Source organism: Aphelocoma coerulescens, chromosome 1A (genome assembly GCF_041296385.1).
Source record: "Aphelocoma coerulescens isolate FSJ_1873_10779 chromosome 1A, UR_Acoe_1.0, whole genome shotgun sequence".
Lineage (NCBI taxonomy): Eukaryota > Metazoa > Chordata > Aves > Passeriformes > Corvidae > Aphelocoma > Aphelocoma coerulescens.
The window spans coordinates 69,513,681-69,534,967 of record NC_091014.1 but is presented as its reverse complement, the minus strand read 5'-3'; the positions used below and the strand labels follow the sequence as shown (position 1 = coordinate 69,534,967).

The window sequence follows — 21,287 nt, the reverse complement described above, 5'->3', positions numbered from 1 at the left end:
GCTGCCTCTGCCCGGCTGCTTGCAAAGCCGCTTGAGGGGAGGGACGGGGTATTCTACCCCTCTTCTCCACCGGAGGAAAAAATGACGTTTGGCAGGGGTGGCCGCTGCCCAGCGCCTTTCCGTGTCATGTGCGACGCGGATCATGCGGCCGCCCCCCGGCCGGTCCCGGGCCCTCCTCCCGCCCCGTCGGGGCCATCAGCACCACGGACAGCGCCGGGCGCGGCGGGGCGGCCGCAGCGCGGGGACACCGCGGGGACACCGCGGGGACACCGGGGGGACACCGGGGGGACACCGGGGGGACACCGGGAGGGCCCCGGGGCTGGGCCGCCCCCGGCCCGCGGCGGGGCCCGGCTGCCGGCGCTGACGTGCCGGTTGCCATGGCGAGCGCGGCGGCTGGAGAGGATGCTTTTCTCCCACGATGGTCGCCATGGGACCCCGCCAATTGAAAGGAACGGAGCGAATGAATAAGAGGAGCGAGGTGAAGAGAATATTTAACTAGCTTCCTCCGGGAATTTGTGCCCTTTTTTCCCTTTCTTTTTCCTTTTTTTTTTTTTTTAATTTTTTTTTATTCCCATGTGGATATTGAAACTCCGACAGCCTGGTCCGTTCCCCTGCTTCCCCCCTCGTTTAAAACTGGGCACCTTTTATATTTTGTGGGGAATGGCACCGACACCATTTCCTTATGTTCTCTGTCACACACACTTTATTAAGCAAGTTGGAATAACAACAATCCTCCAGAAATCTTAATCTGTCCTGTCTCACAAACGTTTTTCCCGCAGAATTACAACAGCTCCATAAATTATATTACACTGCAAGCTTAAGGAAGGAAGGGATCATTTTAGTCTTGACAAACTTTCTGCCTGTGAACTAAGCAAGAAATTTGTTTGGAGTATGGATTTCTATTATGTTGGGCTTTCTGACTTGAAATGCATTGGTAAACTGAACCAACAAAGCCTGGGTATTTTCCTTTGTTTGCCCTCATTTTTCAGTGGAGCACTCCAAGTGTATTTTTATAATTTTTTTTACTGGATGTCTTCAGTGGAGAAAAAGTACAGTTTTATATTGAAAAATACAGTCAAGGAAGAAATAATCAATGTGATTTTTTCACATGAATTACCGTGGTGTAGTTCAGTTCCCTGTATTTTACACTTTTAAGTTACATTACAGACAGTGGAGTGGGTATGCTGGGAATCAGGTCAGAAACATAGAATAACTTCTATACAAAGATTAGACTAGGTTAGAAATGAGTAAGGTGTGGGAAGATTTTTTAGACTGAATTACATGGAGAGTGTCAACAGGAATTATCTGCTCATCTTCCAATGGGAGAACTTGGAAGGGAGCAGCAGATAAAGGAACCTGGTTCAGAACACGAAGAAGGGGTAGGGGGAAGTTCCTCAAAGTGTGGGTGCAACCTCCTGGGGCTCCTTGCCAGAGGATGGCGTGGGTGCAGAATTGCATGTGAAACTGAGGAGAGGTTGAACAAATGTTTAGAAAAATGCCAAATAGAACTGATGTCCCTAAACTAATAAAACCCGTTGCTTTCAGAAAATCATCTGAGCTCAGTGCACTGGAGGTTGGGAAAACTCCTGGAGAAAGGATTGTACTGAGGTTCAGTGAAAGGCATTTTTACAAAAAACCCAATAATTTTATGAAGTTTGGGCTGGGAGTGTGACTTTCTAAATGCACCTACAATATACCTTTGTCCTCTTAGAGAATGGCAATGGCAGCTTGGCCATACACCAGCTTCATTGCCAGGTACTTCACACAGTGTATTTCAAAGTTTGCTGGGTTTTTTCCCAGCAAATTGGGTTTTGTGTTTTGTTTTGGGTGGGTTTTTTTTGTTGTTGTTTTGTTGTTTGTTTTTTTTTTTTTTTCTGTTTTCCTCCCTGATTGTCAGTGTTAGAGGAAAGTAATCTTAATTTTTACCTTCTCTCCAGCTTGGTTTTCCTGACAGTGCAGGAGGGTGAGGGAAAGTTGCATGACACCTGTGTTGAGGAAGTGTTGCCCAGGGAGATGGAAACTGCTCACAGCTCAGTTCCTCCAGTTCAGGGGTGGAACCTTTGGCAGTTGTAAATGCACCATGTTTTGAAAGAAGGCATAAAACCCTGACAGTTGTTTTGGGGCTCACTTTCTTCTTCTCACCACATAGACATAAGGATGAGTGCTTGAAATATTTAGTGATACCAGTTTTTCATGAGCTTTGCTCACATTATCTTCTCCAGTGGCTGTTGGATTGATCACACCTTTGTAAAATCTGAGCACATCATTTTGGTATTGATAAACTGGAAGAGTGTGAAGATGTACACCTCGTTCAGCATATCCAGAGAGCCTGAGGCATGCATGAGGCCTTATTGCTTGGAGACTTGTTTCTCTGACAAGACCTAAGCATTTTCTCAAATTTGTCCCAAACAACCCACGTTGTTCCAAATCTGATGTCAGCTGTTGCCAGAGCCACAGTTGCTGTTGATTATTTCGGAACTGTTTTTGCAGGGCAAAGTAATTTTCATTCAGCATTGATTTGATTTTATTGTGTGGTTTTTTTGACCAAACCTGGAAGCAAATCTCAGATTTTTATTTTTTTTTTTTGACTCCTTTAACATTCCTGGTATTAAAGATGCTTTTATTCCTGCCAATGAATCCAGAGACAAACCCAGACAGAGACGGCAAGTACCCCAGCTGACACTTGACAAGTGACAAAAGGGTTCAACACCAGAAAGTTTGCTATGGGGAGGGGGAGCAGAGAAATAAATCCTTTGAAGGGATGAGAGATAATAGGTGCAAATCAAAATGTATGGAGGGCTGTGCCTTTGGTACATTGGGATCATTATGGCTGAGTTATTCCCTGGGGTGCGACTCCTGGGTTTTTTTTACCCCCCTGGTTTGCAGGGGCAGGCAGAGGGAAAGCATTGTCATTTTTGCACAGGGCCAGACTCTGAGCTGGCCTCAATAGTCCTCATGGGTCCCTTCCAACTCAGGATATTCTGTCATCCTGAGTTTTCCATTTTATTCAGGGGGATCAGGCTCTGGGGCTCAGTACACAAGGGTCACCAGCCCTGGCGGGCTGGAGGCGGCTCGGGGGTTGCACCAGGAAAAGTCTGTCCTTAATTCCTGCCTGTGTTAGTGCCTCAGAGGTGTGGTTTTGGATCCATCATTTAACATCTCTGGGCCAAATTCTGATCAGGAGAATCTGCACTGGGTTAAAGTGAAGTCCACTGAAGCCACGTGGCAAAGCCCAGCCTGTTACCAGTTAAACACATCTGCACTGGCTGTCCTTGGGCTGAATTTGGCTCAGGACCTCGAGAATGAACAGTGCATAAATGACTCCAGGTTCTCTAAGAACGCTGCATTTCAGTCTGATTTTGTTTCAGGGATGGACAAGGATCCCTCAGTGTGAATTGTGCCACCTAAGGGTAGCCCACCAAGAGCAGGGGTTTTTGTTTTGTTTTGTTTTGTTTGTTGTTTTCACCTCTTTAAATCCCAACAGTGAGTAGTAAGAAATGCCCCACAGCTGAGTTAAAACCTTATCTTTTCTTAGCTGTGCTCAGACCCCTCTAAGGTCTGACTTTGCCCTTCTGGGACCTGAGCACAGACATGTGAATAGAAAGTGAGATTCTGGGATTGAGAGCTCCAGGGACACCTTATATGTGCTTAGTGTGGAAAATAGTAACTTGCCTGGAGGAAATATGACTCACTCTCACTGGTGTTTGGAAAAGTAGGGGGAGTTCTAGGTTTCTGTTCAATTAAAGCTTATTATGAACTCATTTACTTTGCCTCCTCCCCAAGCATTGCATGCAAAGCAGGAGTCACTGGCCCTTGGAGTGAATATACTGTACTGTGCATCCTGATGGATGTCATTCCATGTGACCTGCACGGACAGAAAGCAGCTGGGATGAGTCAGGTCTCTGTGGTTGAGGCTGCCACAGCTCCTGCACTCTTGAATTAATGCATATGTTTGAAACAGAGCAGGACTGATGTCAAACCATTCATTGAGAAGCAGCAGTAAGATCTGTAGCAGCTTTAAAGAGGAACTCATTCCCTGGAGACATTGATCCTTTGCCTCTTACTTAGAGAGAGTTTCCAATCCTGTGGTGGTGTCAAAGAGGATCAGGACAGAAAGGATTGCTGGCAATGCCAGTCAGGGAATCCTGAACAGGGAGGGAGCTATGGCAAGAACAGCAAACATGGATAATCCAGTGCTAAGGAAAACAGTCACAATTTATTATTGCAGTCTGTACACACTCTTGGCTGAACATGACTGAATGGGAGGTCTTTCTTGATTGTTGGGGTGGCTACCTCCTGCTCAGCAGAACAAAAGCTGTATTACTTTCCTGATAGGGCCAGAGAACCCAGGATGGCTCAGACCTCAGTCAGTGTAGTTTGGGGGCTGGGTACAGGGCAGAACTGGTGATGTGAGCTTGCCTTCAACCAAACCAAAGCAAAACAACCCTCACTCACCCCCAAATTTATGAGTTGCTCTCATCTGCCTACCTTCAGGTGAGAAGACTGGATCCATGCAGATTTCCATGGCTCTCCTTGGAAGAACTGTCCCCATTAGAAGTTCAACATGCTCACCAATAGGCAGGATTAGTGCTAACCCTGCTTTATAGCAGCATCACCCGAGGGGCTGCAGACATAGGAATTGGCTCTACATCCACACTGCAAAATGTAATACTCTTCCCAGCAGCAGATCTGATTTCCCAGGGACATGGAGGGTGAGAGGAGCTGCTTTTTAGCTGCTGTGTTATATACTCTTGGTCAGGTCAGGGTCATGTCCAGCCCTGAGCATGTGCTCCAGCTTGGTACAGCAGCTCCGGGCTCAGCCTGGTTCAGTGCCATGGGCAAGGGCCCCAAAAGGACTGGTGTTTAAACACAGAATCTTACCATAAAGCTGTCTCTTGTACCACACAGACCTGCTGCAGCCATAAAAGCATCCTGCCACATCCTAGCCCTTAGTCCTCAGCCTCTTTCACCCAGTTAAGACTTTTACATAAAATTTTGCCCAGTGAGCCAAAAATGAACTAGGCATTGAAGAGACAAAGCCTTCCTTGCACTAGAGGTAATGAGTCTCTTTGGTGCTGAAGTGTCTCCTGAAAATGGAATGAGAGGCTTGCTGTGTTGATGAGAGCAATGGTAAAATAGATTGCCAAAATCTGGGCTAAATTCTAACGAGCTCTGTCTTATGCTTGGGGAAACAGAACCAAAAGGAAGTGAAATTGTAGAGCTGTGAATTGAGCCCTTATCACCCAGGCCAATGTAGAGAATGTGCTTCTCACAGGGCCTAGGGAAATAAAGAAATAGGACTCCCTTGAAAATCTGAAATTTTGCTCTTTTGAATAATCACGAAGGTTCTTCATATAAAAATCCCCATAAACAATTTCACACGTTCACATTTAATGCATTGGCTACTTTCAGGTATTTTTCAGAAAATCCTTGCCTTGTCTCATCTTTGGTGAAGGTGGGCCAGGGGTCCCCATAACTTTCTCATCTTATGTACTTTCCTTTCTCATGCTTCCTTTTTAAACATGGGGACACTTGCCTGTACCATGATGGAGTCTATTTAGCAAATCTGGCATTGGGCTTGGGAATTCTGTGTGCTCTGACTTGTCCTTGTTCACATTCCTCTGGTCAAGCCTGGCTGCTGCTGATAGCTGAGAAACCAGATCCACCTGCTCCCTCCAAAAGAGGCAATAGAGTGGCTTTACAAGGAAAACACACCCAAGAAGTGCTACAGGTGTGTTTGCTTTCAGCCTGATGGCAGTCTCATTAAAACCATTAAAAAGGCTCCCCCTGACTTCAGGAGGGAGATCATTTCCTCCTCTGGAGTTGTCTGCTTGAGTTACGCAAAGGAAACAAGGTCAGGCTTTATCTTAAATTTGCTTGCATAAATAACTTGTTCCAGGGTTAATAACTGATGAGGCAATTCTTGCAGAGCCCTAGAGGTCAAAGGGTTGCTTATGACAACTGATAAACCACCCCTGAGTGGTGTTTTCCCAGCATCCCTGATAATGCTGCTGATAGGCATATCATGCTTATCCATCAGCCCTTTATGGGCTGCTTATAAATGGCACATCACTGTGAATCTCAGCTAGCAAAACAAGCAACATCTGTGTCACAGAGCTGCACACAAAGTTGGGAAACTCGAGTGATTCTTGGCATTTGCAGAATGCTTGATTGGTGGATTGAATGTTGTGAAGTGTATTTCTGGGAGAATGTGAGAGATGCTCCAGCCACAAGGCTCCCTAATGTGTCATTAGAAAGTCAACTTATTTTCTGGCTTAGCTTTACCATTGTAAACTAAAAAAAAAGTGGGGGGGAGGGGATAAGTTTACTTATTTCAAACAAAAAATACAGCAAATGATGGACAAACCCTGAGAATGGACACCAGGTTTTCCCACATATCAGCTGTTTCCCTCCCTCACCTCTGAATTTGCTTTTAAAAACGACTGTGGGGCCATTATATGAGTCTGTTATAAAAATAGCCATTGTCTGCCACTCACTAGGGACACCAGATTTTCTTACTTGAAGAGATATGGTAATTTCTTTCCCCCCACTGTGCAAAGAGTGGAGCTTATTTGTGAAGCACTCCAACCCTTAGTTTGAATCCTCTCTGTCTGGGAGCAGCCTAAATGGAGTCACCCTCTGAAGTGTCAACAGTGGCACTGCTGCACTGGGACCCTTTGTCTTCCCTGGGTGAAGCAGTAGCTGCACACCCAGCCCCAGTGCCAAAGGGAGGATGGGATGGTGCAGGAAGGTGGGGGTGACTGTGGGGACCCGGGCGCTCCCCCTGAGTCAAGCCCGGGGGACAGTAGGGTTTTGGGAAGTGCTGATCCCAGAGTGACCTCACAGAGCAGGGGAATTTGGTGAGGAGACACCTGTGTCAGGATGTAAATTCCTCTCTGAGCATCAGCTGAGTCCCCAGGTCATTAATCGTTTCTGGGACAGGTTCAGGTTTTACTGCTCGAGCTGGGAGAGCTCACAGACATCCGTGGCTCTTAGGAACGGCTGCAGCAGGGCCCTGGCAGCTCTCTCCCTCAGGGGGAGGGACAGAGAAGGATGCACAGGGACTTCCACCTCTCCCCTGTCTTCCCAACAGATTTTCACAATCGTGGCAGAGAAATTTCCCACATGAATAGAACTGCACAAGTGAGAAGTGTATTATTCCAAAGAGACAGAGAAAAGAGTGGCCACAGGTGGTTTTTGTCATTTACTGTCTATAGTCAGGTTGCTTTTGGGAAAATGATGTACAAAGGGATCTGTTCCTTGTCCTAGCCTCCTGGCCAAGAAGGCTCCACCACGAGGAATTTGGCTCGAAGGGTTTAGAAACCAGAAGAGAGATGCAGCAGAAATCTGCCAAGGCTGCACTTACACTTCCTTAGTGACACTCCGCTGTAACTTTTCACACGTTCGCCCGGACAAGAACCCGCAGCAGTTCCACACGGCTCGTCTTTAACAAGCTCCCTGCGTGAAGAATGGAGCTCCCTGCGCTCCCCCGCGTCTCGGAACGCAAATCGCTGCTGCCCTCCCGCGGCATCCCCGCACGGATCCTCTGCTCCGCAGGCTCGAGGGAGAGCCACCGGGCACGGCGATCCACACCGGGGCTTTTCACACCTGCCCCCACTCTGACACCTGGGTTCGAAGCCTCATTTTTTAAATCAAAGAGCGGTAACAGCTTAACGGGGGTGGTCATTTCCCCCCCTTGGAGGAAAGTGCTTTTCCCCTTGGGAGGGTGGTGAAGTCAAAACTGTCAATGTAGAGTCATTAAATCTGTGCAATGACAGTGCCAGCCACGACGAGGTTTCCCTGAAACCCATTTTCCCCCTGCATTTGCCTGTTTAGGCCTTCCCAGTGACTGGTTGGATGAGGGGATGACTCTTCAAGAGGTCGTGTTGTCTCATTTTCCCTATCTCACACATATACACTCATTTCTAGCACCAAGGGCCAGAGATGCCTGCACTGCTAAAATGAGACTTCAGGAAAGGAGGATTATTATTGGGGGAACGTCGAGACAACAGCAGTTGCAGATTGAACAAATGTACTGTGCTGGGTGACAGCTGGGGAGGTGGGGATGTGTTAAACAGGGCTAAATTCTGTACCAAGTCTGGAGCAACCACCCCAAAATAAGTGAAGTAACTTTGGTCTGACTCCAGTGTATTGGAGAGCAAAATTGGCCTTGCAATTATGTGAAAAAGTAGAGCAGATGAAGAGTTTCAGATAAAGCTCACTCAAGGGAAGGTTGGTCAAAGCTGTTGTATTTCACTCTGTCTTCTCTTTTCTGGTAGCATTTCTGGGTCTGGATTCTCATACCACATTTCTCTGTGTTTAGGGGGATTTTTGGATTTTTATAAAAGAGGCCTGGACTCTGCTCTTACTTATACTTGTTTTACACCTGTGTATTTCAGTGTAGTTCAGCTCTACTTGAGCTTTCATAGGCAACAAAAAAGAAATCACAATTGGTCTCATTGTAGCTGAGCAGCGGGTGAGTCACGATGGGTTCAACAGACACCTTGAATGCTGTGAACAGAAAGACTTGGGGCTGACTTCTGTCCTCACACACAAACCCTGCTGACATCAACATCTGAGGGTAAAATTTTGCATCTCGTGCCTCTGCCTGTCCCTCAGCTTTGTAGTTGGGAAAACAAGCCAGTAGTTGTGAGGAATCTCTCCAGAGGGCAAGATTACTCCTGCAGGAGTAAATTTTCTGGGTTTTATGAGTGGATTTTAGTGCTTATCAGATGTAAAGTGCAGAGGAGGAATAATGAAGCCCCAGCAGGGTGTCACTTCTGCTGAGAAATGGCCAGGCATGTAAATGTGTTCATGCTGAGGGACCATACTTGTAGCAGATTAAAGTGCATTATATAAAGTATTATATACACTTAGGGCTGCAGGTAAAGCTGCTTTAGGGTTTGAAATGAAAAGGGCACATCAGCCACACGACTGCTGTGTGTACTCTGCATGTGTGCACTGGCTTGAAGAGCAGAGGACAAATCTCACTGCTGGCAGCCTTGTGCTGGGGCCATGGTGTGAATTACCTGTCCCACCTCACCTCTTCCTCCAGGCCCTACATATTCTGGTGAAATTCAGCATGATGATGGTGCTACTTCTCTTCTTCCAAACCTCTGCTCATACCAGTCTTGGTTTGCAAATGGACCCAAGTTTTGCCCAAGTCAGTGGTGCTGCATTGGTTTGTGCAGCTGGAGCTCTGGAGCACTGAAGTTATGGGAATTTTTAAATTCTCGGGAAAGGAAAATCGAGGCGGATGTCTCCCCTGTTGTTACTGTCTGACCTTTTTTCCTGTATGTTCTCCAGTGTATCATTTAGCATGTGAGCACCTCAGGGAAGAGAGGAAGGAAGTATCCTTAATGGGCTCTTTTGTGAAATGAGGTAGATTTGGTGACTGGTTTTTTTTTTTCCCATGGAATACTGTAGATTTAACACTGCAGACTTTACTCTTTCAGTGTTCAGCTCTCCCTTAAACTGTGAACTTGGCTTACAAAGGATGAAAAGGTTGCAATGCTTACATCTGAGTGAGGTTAAACCCTACCTTTGCACTTGCACTGGATGATAGGTTTTTTAGTCAATATACCTGAAATCTGTGCAGAGGCACATGGCCTGTCAGGCTGCAGTCTCTGTAGATGGAAATGATGGATAATGTTATTGGAAGGGATTGAAAATAATTTGTCTTTGGTGCTTCTGAAATAGACTGGTCCCAAGACACTGCAGTGTTATTCTACCCAACATGAGTACATTGTCTCTGTTCTTACCCTCCTTGGTCTGACCTGCAACCGCTTTGCCAGCATGGAAAGACAGCTGGTAAGGGTATTTAGGGGGCAATGTTGCTTTTGTAAACAAGCTGTGAAGCCCATGGTCAGTATCTTTAGAGATCTGGACTAAGTAATTGAATGGTGCAGGTATAATCAAGTTGCCCTGCTCTGGGCTGGAGGTGGCTGCCTGCAGCAGGGTGATGGATGTGACTCAGTTCTGCAGAACCCTGCTCCTGAAGTGGTGAGCTAATGAAATGTCAGTGGCAGTGATGGACTGAGTTAGAGGCAGATGGGATTTTGAATCTGCTGCTGCCAGTGCTCTCCTGTTATCTGCAGTGAATCATGCACAGCTGTGGCTGCTGGAAGATGAGCTCTGGGGTCTGGGCTAAAAAAGGAGCAAAGAGAAGTTCTCAGTTTCTGCTCTTCAGGCATGAGACAATTTTTGTATATGGTGAGTGAGATGTGTTGCCTTGTGCTAAGTTACCCAGAGGAGGGAACAGAATACAACTCTTCTTTTTAATGACTCCTTGCGGGGACTCAAGGCCTGGCAGCCCTGGGAACTGGAGGTCTAAACACTCCTTCAGTCTTCCAAATCACAGAAATATAGGTCTCTTACAGATGCCTCAGTAGGTGGTTTAACTATAGCCTTTAATCCTCCTGTGCCTCAGCTCCCTCTTTTTTAGGATACAGATATACTTTGCAGCCATGCTGGCAGTATAAATATCTCAGGGAGTGTGATATTTTCTGCTATCTTTTTACTGTGGTGGCAAAATATAGAGGCAGAGCATTACTATTTACTGTTAAATTTCCAGAGCTGGCATTTTAACCTAGTGTATGTTTTGGAAACACAGTGAGGGAGAGCTGGAGACAGAGAGGACTTGCTCTGCCTGGGCAGGGAATGGGCAAAAAGGCTGCTCCCAATCTTCCTCTCTGCTTATGGGGCCACGCTGGTGGATTTTGAGGGGAAAACCTGCCTGACTTCCAGGCAGTCTGCTGCTGAGCTCTGAGGGTCTGGCACTCAGGAACAGAGGTGTCAGGAAGCTTGTCAAAACCCACCATGGATCTGCTCAAATAGCCTTCATAAAATAATAAAAGATGCACCTTGACATTTCTGAGCATGAGGGATGAGAGGAGGTCACAGGAACTTGGGGTCCTGCAGCAATGCTCTTACAGGCAGCAGTATTTTGGAGCTTTCCTGTTTTGTGCTGTACCCTATGGAAGGCATGTGATGAATCCACTTAACTTGTGGGTACCAAATGCTTGACTTAAAGAGAGAAAAGATCTAATACAGGGCTTAACACCTCAAGTGGATGTCCTGGCAAGCCTAGGCATGAGATTTTTCCTTACAGAGATTAGTTAGATTGTTTGGTAGAAATGGAAATCAGAAGACCTGGACATGGTTAAAGGAGGAAACAGGCAAAGGATGTTGTAACTTCAGGGCTATGGGAAGATAAGAATGTACTTTGGGAAGTGGAAGGCACTTTTTTTTAGTGATGGGAAAGGACTGTGCTTTGAAAAGCCATGATATGAGAGGGATGGAATGGAGGATATGTAGAAATAAAAGGCTCTGAGACCAGGAGAGTACATTTATGAAGTGTAGCCAAGTGAGGAATAATACAACAGTGAAGAAAAAAAGAGCTCAGCATGGTCAGCAGCTCATTCTTAATTTTCTTTAACATTTTCCTGGCAGAACCTGGAAGAATCACAAAATGAAATTGCCAGTTCATGCTATATTTCAGCTTCTGTCTGGGACAGCATTTGTTCTGCACCTGATACAGAAGCCTCCAAAATCTGCTATGAAACTGAGGGGTCATGTAATGCCTGTGTTGGTAACAGCATTTCTGCAGGTGACCAGAGGGGTGTTTGAGCAGCTGCTGGCAGTCCCACAGCCCAGGCAGGGAGGCTGACCGAGCCTCATCCTTCAGTGGAGCCGCACGAGTGATCTTTAAGGCAAATTTGGAGATGTGCAAGTGTTCACAGCACAGTACATGCATACACACGTACACGTTTATCCAAGGAAAATTTCCCCCAGCGCCGGCGTTGTCCTGTTCTACACCTCCAGCTCTTTCTCCCCTGGTGGAGGAGAAGGGTGAGAGGTCCTCCTCTGGCTGCTGCCTGCTCGGGGGGCGAGATGAAGGTTTTGACCCCCTCGGTGTGCAGGATGCTGCAGACATCAGTTGTGTGGCAGACTCAGCAGAGGGAGCCTCGCGTTCAGTCCTGGAGCAGAGCTGATGCAGCTCGGAAGGAAAGGTCGCCTGCCTTTTCCTCCCTCCCCGGGGAGCCTGCGCTTGCCGCAGGAGTGGGAATGCCTCGGCAGGATCGCACGGTTCCCTGTGTGAGTGCTTTATGCTGCCCGTGCCGTTTTATGAAGCACTCGGAGCCTGTCCCTGTGACGCTGCGCTCCCAAACGCAGCTCTCCCACAGCATCCCTGGGGCAGCTGTCATTCTGCTGGAAAAAGTGATGGAGGAGGAGGAGAACTCTGTGTGGAGTTGGTCTGCATTGTCCGAACTTGTTTGTAGTTCTGTTACTCTGAAACTGCCCAAACATCCTGCTGCCTGGCAGTGGCTCTGGTGTGTGCAGGCTGGGGAGGGAGGTGTTTCTCTTGTGTGGCAGCTCCTGAGCAGCCTCCCCGTGTTAAATATTAACCTGTTGCTGCTGATCTTCTGGGCCATTTTACTCTATCTCCAGTTCTGTTGACACACAAGGAGAATACTTGAAGTGTAATGTGAATTTTCTATGCCTGGCTGCTTCATTGTTGGTTTTTCAATTGAAAAATCAGGTTTTCAGGTAAATGAATATTTTTAAGAAAACTCCTTACTACTCATAAAATATTTTTGGTCCAAACCTAACATGTTTTAGCTTTCATCTGCAAGGCTTTCGTATTTGTGACAGTCGTGTGAAAACATTTGCTTCTCATGTTAACAGATTTTTTCCCCCCAACAACAATTAGGACTTTATTTTGGAAATGTCCTGTTTTCCAAGGAGTTTTCTGTTTGAGCAGCCTGTGTGCCCAGCCCTAGTTCAACAAAAGCTGTTCTTGTTCCAGGCCAAGAGGCAGAGGAGAGGATGGGCAGCAGTGGTGTTTTGTGGCTATGCATTGTTCAGGACAGCAATAGTTAAGAAGAAATGACTTTAAAACAGAACAAGCAAAGAACCAACTTTGGCGACAGGTGTCATGTAAAACACTTCCTGCTTTTTCATCCCAGAACTTCAGGGTCTGAGACATTTTCAGGTGGGTCTGTTTTGTTTGTTTCCATGTCCATGTCTTACCTGAGTTGAAGTAGTTCCTGTGTCCCTGGTGGGCAGGAGGTGAAGCCCCAGCCCAAGGGGGTTCATCAGACATGATGTTCCTGTGAGCTCACTTTTTGTTTTCCTCACTTCTTCCCTCTCTTTTCTCTTTGCAGTGAAGGGGGAGCCTGTCCCCTGTGGGGTCCCAAACCGAGTTTTGACACAGTCACCCTGCAACTTGAGCTAAAACCAGTTTGCCTGTTCCAATAGGTAAAGGTGAAGAAAACAACCCCTACTAGAAAATGTATTGGCCTTGCCTATGATTTTAAACACCATTTGGCATGTAATTTGATTCCCTTTCAAACAGGCCAGCTGGTAAAAGTCTGGCTCTAACAGGCACTTGAGAGGAATCTCAGCAAGTTAACATGCTTTTAACACATCCTGCTCCATCATTCATAAAGACCTGATGGAGAGCAAGCAATTGTGCTCTCTAATGGTGCTGTCTGATCTGCTGGAGCACTTTCCAGTCTCTACCACCACCCTCTCTACTGAAACAGAGAGCACTAAACCTGAGGAACAGCTCGTGAGCCTCTGTCTCATGTGCAGTTGTGACCTAACTGAACAGGACAGCTCCCACCCTAAAGAAGTACCATCCATGCAGGTGTGGCTGCTTTGATGGATAGACCTCCCTGCAGAGGTTTCACCCTTGATCAGAGCAAGGCAGTCATGACCATCGTGGGCAATTGCTGTCCTGGGAGGACAAGTAAGTACTCCAAAATGCTGATGGGAGAAAAGAGGGACCTTGAAGCCCCTGCCCCGTGTATAGTAATGCAATTTAATTTTCCCTGCAAGCACACCAGATCTCCTCAGGGGACCACAGCAGCTCTCTTAAGTTGAACCAGCTGAGCCCATGGGCTAAAATCCTCCTGGGCACTCTTGCCTGGGCTGGCAGGCGGCTCAATGCTCAGAGAGTAACTGCTTTATGGCATTCCTTCCTGGATCTGGAGAACTGGCAGGGGTTTCTCCCTCAGAACAGGTAAAGTGGGAGCACTGCGGTGGGCTGTATGGGAAACAGAGGAAATTCAGAGGGGCTGCTTGGATAAACAGGAATGAACAGCTTTTATTCCCAGAGCCCTGCTGGTGCTGTGCCCCCTTGGCAGAGGAGCTGTCTGAGGCAGGACATCTCTGCCAGACCTTCACCACCTGCTCTTCTCTGCCCTTCCACCAAGCCAGCCAACCCCAATCCCAATCCAACTAAAGATGCCTTTGAACTTCACCCATGCCAGTCCAAAAGTCAAAATAAAATTCTGTAGGGCTGACTTGCACCCTGTACTCCACCCCCATGCCCTACATATCCCCTGCACTGATGGGCAGACCCCCAGGCACTTTGGCAGGCCCTGCAGCTGTACTGCTTTGGGGTGAAGAGCACAGCAATGGGGTGGATCTGGGTCCAGGGCCATGGTGGTGTGGTCATCCAGCTCCCAAGCCCACCCATATATGGCAGTCATGTAGCTGAATTACTGCTGGAAACCCCCAAGCTGATGGGGATCAAACCATTCTCTGGGTCCTGGAAAATGTGAGGAAGTGACCAACAATTCCAGGAGGAAGACAGGGGCATTTTGAGGTGAATAGCAGTGCATACCACCAGTCCAAATCACTTTCTTTAGCCAGGCTGACTACCAAGGGTGAAGATGATGGGCTTGAACCAGGGAGACCAATCTCCCCAGCTGCCTGCAGCGAGAGCAGCCCTGCTGGGCACCCCAAGGCTGGCAGGGCTCATTTCCAGCTCTCTGCCTCACGGGAGAGTGCCTGCTGCTCTTGCTCGAGGGGTGCTCATGGTGAGCAGCCCAGCTGGCTGAGGCCCCAGCACGGTGTGGGAGGATCTCATGGCACCAGCACGGGAAGGGGGAACAGCTGTGGGGCGGGTGCCACCTCTGAGGAGTGCTGGTGGGAGGCTGAGACACGCTGAGGGTGTTTGGCCCAAAGCCTGGTGGCTGCATTAAGTGTAGCCACTGGGAGGCCATTTATCATCCCCTGTGCAACCAGCCACCCATCAGCAGCAAAACTGCTCTTTAACAGCTTCCAAACAGTGTTCCCTGCAAGCTGTGCTTGCTGTCATAACCTAAAAAACAGACAGAGGATGAAAAATCCCAAACCTAACCAAACAAAAACACAGCTTTGCAGGGATTTTGTGCTTTTCTTTTAAAATCAACAGGTGTTCCTGGTCACTCTGCAAAACCACAGGGAAAATATCTGCATACCACTGAAATGAGCAACTCCAAACCAAGCTCTGTGAAGATAATCCCATCTTTTGCTTTTGTTTGGTAGAAATGAATGGGGGGGTGGGGGAAAAAAAGGTTCAACTCTGGGTTTTCATGATGATAGAGTGGGAGCTTTCACCACCCTCCCAGTTTTGGACTGCATCTGATGCAGGCTCATGGAGACAGGGGACTGTTATTAGAGCTGCGTGAATAATCTACAGCAAGTAACTGAATGGAAGTGTTTGGCCTTTTATCAGTTTGCAAACTATCTGTGAGCCTGCCTGGATGTTCTTGAATGTGTTTGTTGTTTGAAATAATACTGCCCATAATTTCTGTGAACAATCATTTATTTGTAGCCTGCCTACGAGCATTTAGATAGTCAAAATGTCATTTCTGTTCCATGAGTGCAACCCTGAGATTCCCACCAAGAGTACCCACAGTCAGGAGTGGTAAATTCACTTTCTATAAAAACCTATTGAAATCTTCTCAGGAAATGTGAGTTCATCTGCAGTAGTTATGGGGAAAAAAAAGGAGGAAAATGCATTTAAATAAGAGGGAGGGCCTGGTAAAGTGTTAAAAAGCATTTCCTCTAATTCTTTCTATGGCCAATTGGATGATTTAAGTTTTTATGGTTTGCAGTCTGGAACCACTCAATTAGAAGTAAGTTTGCTTAGAAGATTTCTGCTTGAGCCAGACATGGTGGCCTGGTCCTGTAACTCTAAAAGTGTCTCTGCGTGGCTTAGTCCAGATCTGACCCACTTCCAGATTCCAGAAATTGTGTGCTGACACACTCAGGTCTCCAGCTGCTAAAGGACTGTTCAAAGCTCAAAAGAAGAGCTCACCATTTGGTTTCTGAGCAGGGCCATCCTGGCTGTTGGTGTATTGGGTTTGTGTGGCATGGCTTTGGTAGCAGAGGGGACTACAGGGCTGGGTTCTCTGAGAAGCTGCTGGAAACTTCCCCCAAGCCCAGCAGAGCCAATGCTGTGGGCTCCAGGATGGACCTACCACTGAGCAAGTCTGGGCCAATCAGGACTGGTGGTAATGCCTCTGGGATAATGTATTTAAGAAGAAGGAAAATAAAAGTGATTGTGTGGTTGGGGTTGTGGCCAGAGAAGAGTAGGGTGAGAACATGTGAGAGGAACACTGCAGACACCAAGAGCAGTGAGGAAGGAGGAGCAGGTGCCCCTGCAGCCCATGGAGGTCCATGGGGATGCAGAGATCCACTTGCAGCCCCTGGAGGAGCCCACACTGGAGCAGGGGGATGCCCAAAGGAGGCTGTGACCCCCTGGGAAACCTGTACTGGAGCAGGGTCCTGGCAGGGACCTGCGGACCCATGGAGAGAGGAGCCCACACTGGAGCAGGTTTGCTGGCAGGACTTGTGACCGTGTGGGGGACCCAGGCTGGAGCAGCAGTTCCTGAGGGACTGACCCTGTGGAAGGGTGATCCTCCTGGCAGCAGCTTGTGCAGGGCTGTTGCCCATGAGATGGACTCACACTGGAGGAACTCATGGAGAACTGTCTCCCATGGGAGGCACCCCATGGTGGAGCAGAGGAAGGACCCCTCTGCCTGAGCAGCAGCAGGAGCAATGTGTGATATACTGATGGTAGCATTCCCTGTCTCCCTGCAGCACTGGGGTAGGGGAGGAGGTAGAGCTGGGAAGGAGGAAGTGATAGGGGGAAGGCATTTTTTAAGGTTTTATTTAACTCCTCCACCATCCTGCTCTGACCTTGTTAGGACTCAAGGCAGTTACGATCTCCAATTCAAGCCTGTTTTGCCCGTGGTGGTATTTGGGGAGTGATTCCTCTCTGCCCTTACCTCAACCCATGAACCCCCAGTTACATTTCCTCTCCCCCGTCCAGCTGTGGAGGGGAGAGGGAAGGGGCTTTGGTGGGTGCCTGGAATCCAGCCAGGGTTGAAGCAGTACGCGGGGTGCTGGTGTCCCAGCAGGGGCTGCTGCCTGCTGTGCCCCCCAGGTCTGGGCACTGGCACGGCCGGGAGGTGACCCCGCCCAGCTCGGCACCCGCAGCTCGCCGCTGCTCCCGGCCGCGCTTTCGGGAGCAGAGAGCGTTCCCTGCCCTGGAGGGACCCGCTGTGCTGGGGTGTTTGCCATGTGCTCATGGCAGAGACAGAGCAAACATTCCACCCGCGTGCTCCATGAGCCACCCTAAGGGGGTTTATAACCATCTTGTGCTTCAAAAAATTGGTGCAAACGGCATGCCTGGAGCACACTGAGCCCGGTCATGCTGTGACCACTTGTCCAGGAGCACCCCAGGCCAGGTCTTTGACAGCCACCAAACTCTGCTAGCAGCTCTGAGAGGCGTTTCTTTGGCAGCAGTGCAGGCAGGACCAAGAAAGGTTTGCAGGTCAGGAATCCCTCTTCTCTTTGTCTTCCTCCACAGTTCATGGGTTCCCCAGCGTGGCTGGATGGTTTTGTGATAAGGACATCTTGGGGGATAAACTGCATAGGGGTAGTAAGGAAAAAATAGTTAAAGCTATAGGCAGGCATTGCAAATGGAGATTTATTTTCAGGGGAAAACCAATATTTTGCAAACAAAACAGGGCATGAATCCATTTTGGGTGTCTGTAAAACTTTCTTCTTTAATTCCTTCAACAGAGGCTTGTTGTTTATCTATTGCATTCTGAAAGAAATGTACTACAGAAAATTATTTTTTCTGCAAATATTTCTCAAATCCTGAACCCTCTGTTTCCAAACAGCTTTTCTCTGAACTATTCTATGTGGGTAGGCATTTCCAAAATATTAGATCTCTTTTGGCTCCCCAAAGAGCAGTGTGGGCTCCACCTTTCCGTTATCTTGTTACAGGCTGCTTAGAAAGCTAATGGACAGCATGTCAGTGACAGCAAAACCTAAAGTTGTGTGGGCAAAGGTGTGGGCTCGGGTTTGGGAGATGAAAGAGGCTGTGACCTCATGCAACTCTATTCTGTTTCCTTTCCCAGGCTTTGTCTTTACCACTTAAAACCATAAACATGTGGGGTTTTCTACAACAGATGAAGAAAAGAAAATTAAACTTTCTGTAATGGAAGGGGGAGAAAAAAATAACACTGTTCTTTCTTTCACTCTTCCTGCTCTCCCTCTCTGTGTCATTTTGCTGAGTACTTTCATCCTCTTTTCTTCTGTTCTACGCCTCGTTGTGACTCCTTTATTGCCCCTCTTCCTTGTTGTATTCTTCCTTCCCCAGGCAAATTCTAGTGGAGGGGAGTAATTGGAGGGAGTAAATATCTGCCCATCCAGCTTGTGGCCAGTACAGACTGAGATGAGAGTTGCACTGAAGATGAGACTTTTTTGTGGAAAATGAAAGCAACAATAAGTTTTTCTCATATTATTGACATTTTTCGGAGGGTATCGTCATTGGTAGAGTGAACTAAAGCCAGAATTTAGGCTTTGGCTGTTGAAATGTTTTGACGAAAAATTGCCAAACTCTTAATTTATTTTTCCAATTCTCCAATTAAGGAAAAAACCCCCCACGATTATTTAAAGCATCTTGCCCACACATCTCCCACAGCTCCCTCCTTCCCCTGTTGTTTTTTTTTTTTTTCTTTTTGGTCAAAGAACCAATTTTCCACTTGCACTAATTCAATACACTTGTTTTGTTTCAGAAGCCACATTGCAGTAATGCTGAGAAAGGAGTCCAGAACCAGCTGATTTATTGCTTTGCTCATGGTTGTTTGTACCCTTCTCGCTTTGCTTTACCTGTTTTTGAGCTGCATTTGGTGAGGAGTGTTTTATATGCTCAAGTACAGACAGCAATTCTGTACTCTACAATTCTGCCTTAATGCTGAGCTGCATCACCTGAGCTGTGGCTGCAGGGGTGCATTGTGAGGTCACCCCATGCCTCAGCCAGCTGATAGCTGATGGTGGAGGTTCATGTATGCATGATCTGGTTTTTTTTCCTCCTCTGGAGGAGAAAAAAATCTTTTAAAATTGTTCTCAACGAGTTAGGCTGAAAGCCAGTCTGTCATTTTGGGCTCTACATGATATGTGTGTGTGTGGAGGGTAATGGAGGGTTGGGATTGATTTAGACCTGACAAAAAATTGTGTGAAATGTTGGTAGTGAAGTCATGGAGCTCCAGACCAGTAATTAAGCTGTGGGAAGGCTTCATCCTTTCCCCTCCTGCAGAGGAAATTAATTAATGTAATTTACTTTGAAAATCTCAGGTTGTTTCTTAAGTGATAAAAGGTCTTGGGGTCATGTTTAAAGGTGAGTGCTGTGAAGGGATGTGGTGATGGGATCCAAAGCTGTTGTGAAGGACTGCAGGGGATCCTTGGCCACAGCATTTCCATGGGGGATGAAAAAGATGTTTTTAAAACCAGCATTGATTTGCACCTTAGACATGCTGCTGGTGTGCCTGTCTGTCCTTGCCTTGCTTCAGGACATCACCAGCTCACAGCACCCAGCCTGGTTCCAGGCTCTGGGCTCTGCCTCAGCCTTTAAACACATGAAGATGCACATTCTTCGAGCAAGATAAAGGATACTGGTTCTGGGGGAGGTGGGTGATCCTTTCTTGGTTGTAACCCTGAGGGATTTGGGAAGGGAGACCTGAAGTGGAGCACAGCCTGAGTGCAGGAAGTGTGAGGAGTCAGCAAGAGGGGAGTAGTGGCTCACTGCCAGAATGTCCTTAGCAACTCTTGATATTTAACAATATATTGGACAGAACCAACCTCAGGACAGACCTCTTTGCCCCAGTGGGTTGGGAACAGTGACTGAATGGGGCTGCAGACAGGTTACAGAGCTTTACCCAGGTCCTAAGGCATTAAGTCACCTTCATTTGCAGCTAGGACAATGATGCCAGTGTCATTTTGCAAAGAAAGAAATGAGCTGGCTGGTGGGGATTAGTGCACCTAGGCACACCTCGTTTGTGGGGATGCCATGGTTAGGTCACCAGGAAGGTTAAATTCCATTTTTTAGGCATGACAGAGGCTTGGCCCAAGATGCCTGAAGGGTCTGGCAGCACCCAGGACAAGGAGTTAGCAATGGAGCTGGGAAAGTGGGTGTCTGGCTGCTTCCTTGTCATTAATTAGGGACACCTGGTCACAGCAGGGCAACTCAGGCCAGGCTAGGAGAGTTAGCTGCAGAAAAAGGTTTGACTCTAACCCCTGCTAAGAATAACTGTATTTCTTTCACAGGGAATATGCAAGACTGAAGCAGATTTTTCATGAAAAGTGTTCTCCACCTTTGTAACCTTAGGGATTTGTGGCACGATCTGGAAACACAACAAGGAGAGGCTCTGGGGCTCTGGGTGCCTCTGTGCTCCTGTGACTCTGAAGCAGTATTTAAACCCTGCTCAATTCCTGGCTTTTGCAACATCATAAATTTTCTTAATATGAATCTAAATATCACAAACTTCTATCTTAAGCTGCCACTGATTAGTTAAAGATACAGTCCTGGAGCAGAGTTGAAACACATGGACAGGATGGTCAAGGCCAAGATATTCAATAGTTCTCATGGTCTGTCTCCAGACTTTCTCCTCACAGCCTGTCCCAGCATGGGCATTCTGTAAAAAGTCCCTTAGGATGTGCCCAGCATGGGAAGAATCTGGAATAATCGTTCATGTTGCAGTCTTCTACCAGATGTATTTACACCTGGAAAACAAACTTTGTTATCCTTCTGGTCACTGTCTAGGTGAGACTATGCAGGCAAGGTTTATGTGCCTGCAGTTATGTCTCCCAGACCTTCAGTTTTCAGCTGCAAAGACAAAAACCAGTGGCTGAAACGCTCCTCCTGAAGACCCTACAGATCTTGTGTGTTGGCACTTCATGATCCTAGAAATGCTGTTGAGCTTGGCAGGACTGGCCTAAAAGCAGCAGTGCCTCAGACCAGGATGGAAGTTCACTGGCCAAACAATGTGGAGGAATGCTTGACTGTGCTTTGATTTACTGTCTTGCACTGCTAGCAAAGCCAGGTGCATAAATCATAGTGATTAATACATCTGTTATATCCTCCTTTACTTCCTATTTGCAAACTGCCCAAGCAAATTTCTCAGCTGCATTTGTTATTGGGAATTTTTCACTGAGTAATT

General features: G+C 47.4%; 1 long non-coding RNA gene across 3 annotated transcripts; it reads left to right on the top strand.

Annotated features, from left to right (window-relative positions):
- The first annotated feature begins 5,772 nt into the window (after window positions 1–5,772).
- LOC138104311 (uncharacterized) lies at window positions 5,773–20,494 on the top strand. 3 transcript variants are annotated; one of them, XR_011148010.1, is made up of 7 exons: window positions 5,773–5,854; window positions 12,809–12,994; window positions 13,167–13,260; window positions 13,652–13,753; window positions 13,843–14,026; window positions 18,867–19,757; window positions 20,395–20,494. It is a non-coding gene; the product is annotated as an uncharacterized lncRNA (long non-coding RNA). The 3 variants fall into 3 exon arrangements; XR_011148008.1 differs by lacking the exons at window positions 18,867–19,757; window positions 20,395–20,494 and adding an exon at window positions 15,206–16,296; XR_011148009.1 differs by lacking the exons at window positions 5,773–5,854; window positions 18,867–19,757; window positions 20,395–20,494 and adding exons at window positions 12,530–12,549; window positions 15,206–16,296.
- The last annotated feature ends 793 nt before the right edge of the window (window positions 20,495–21,287 follow it).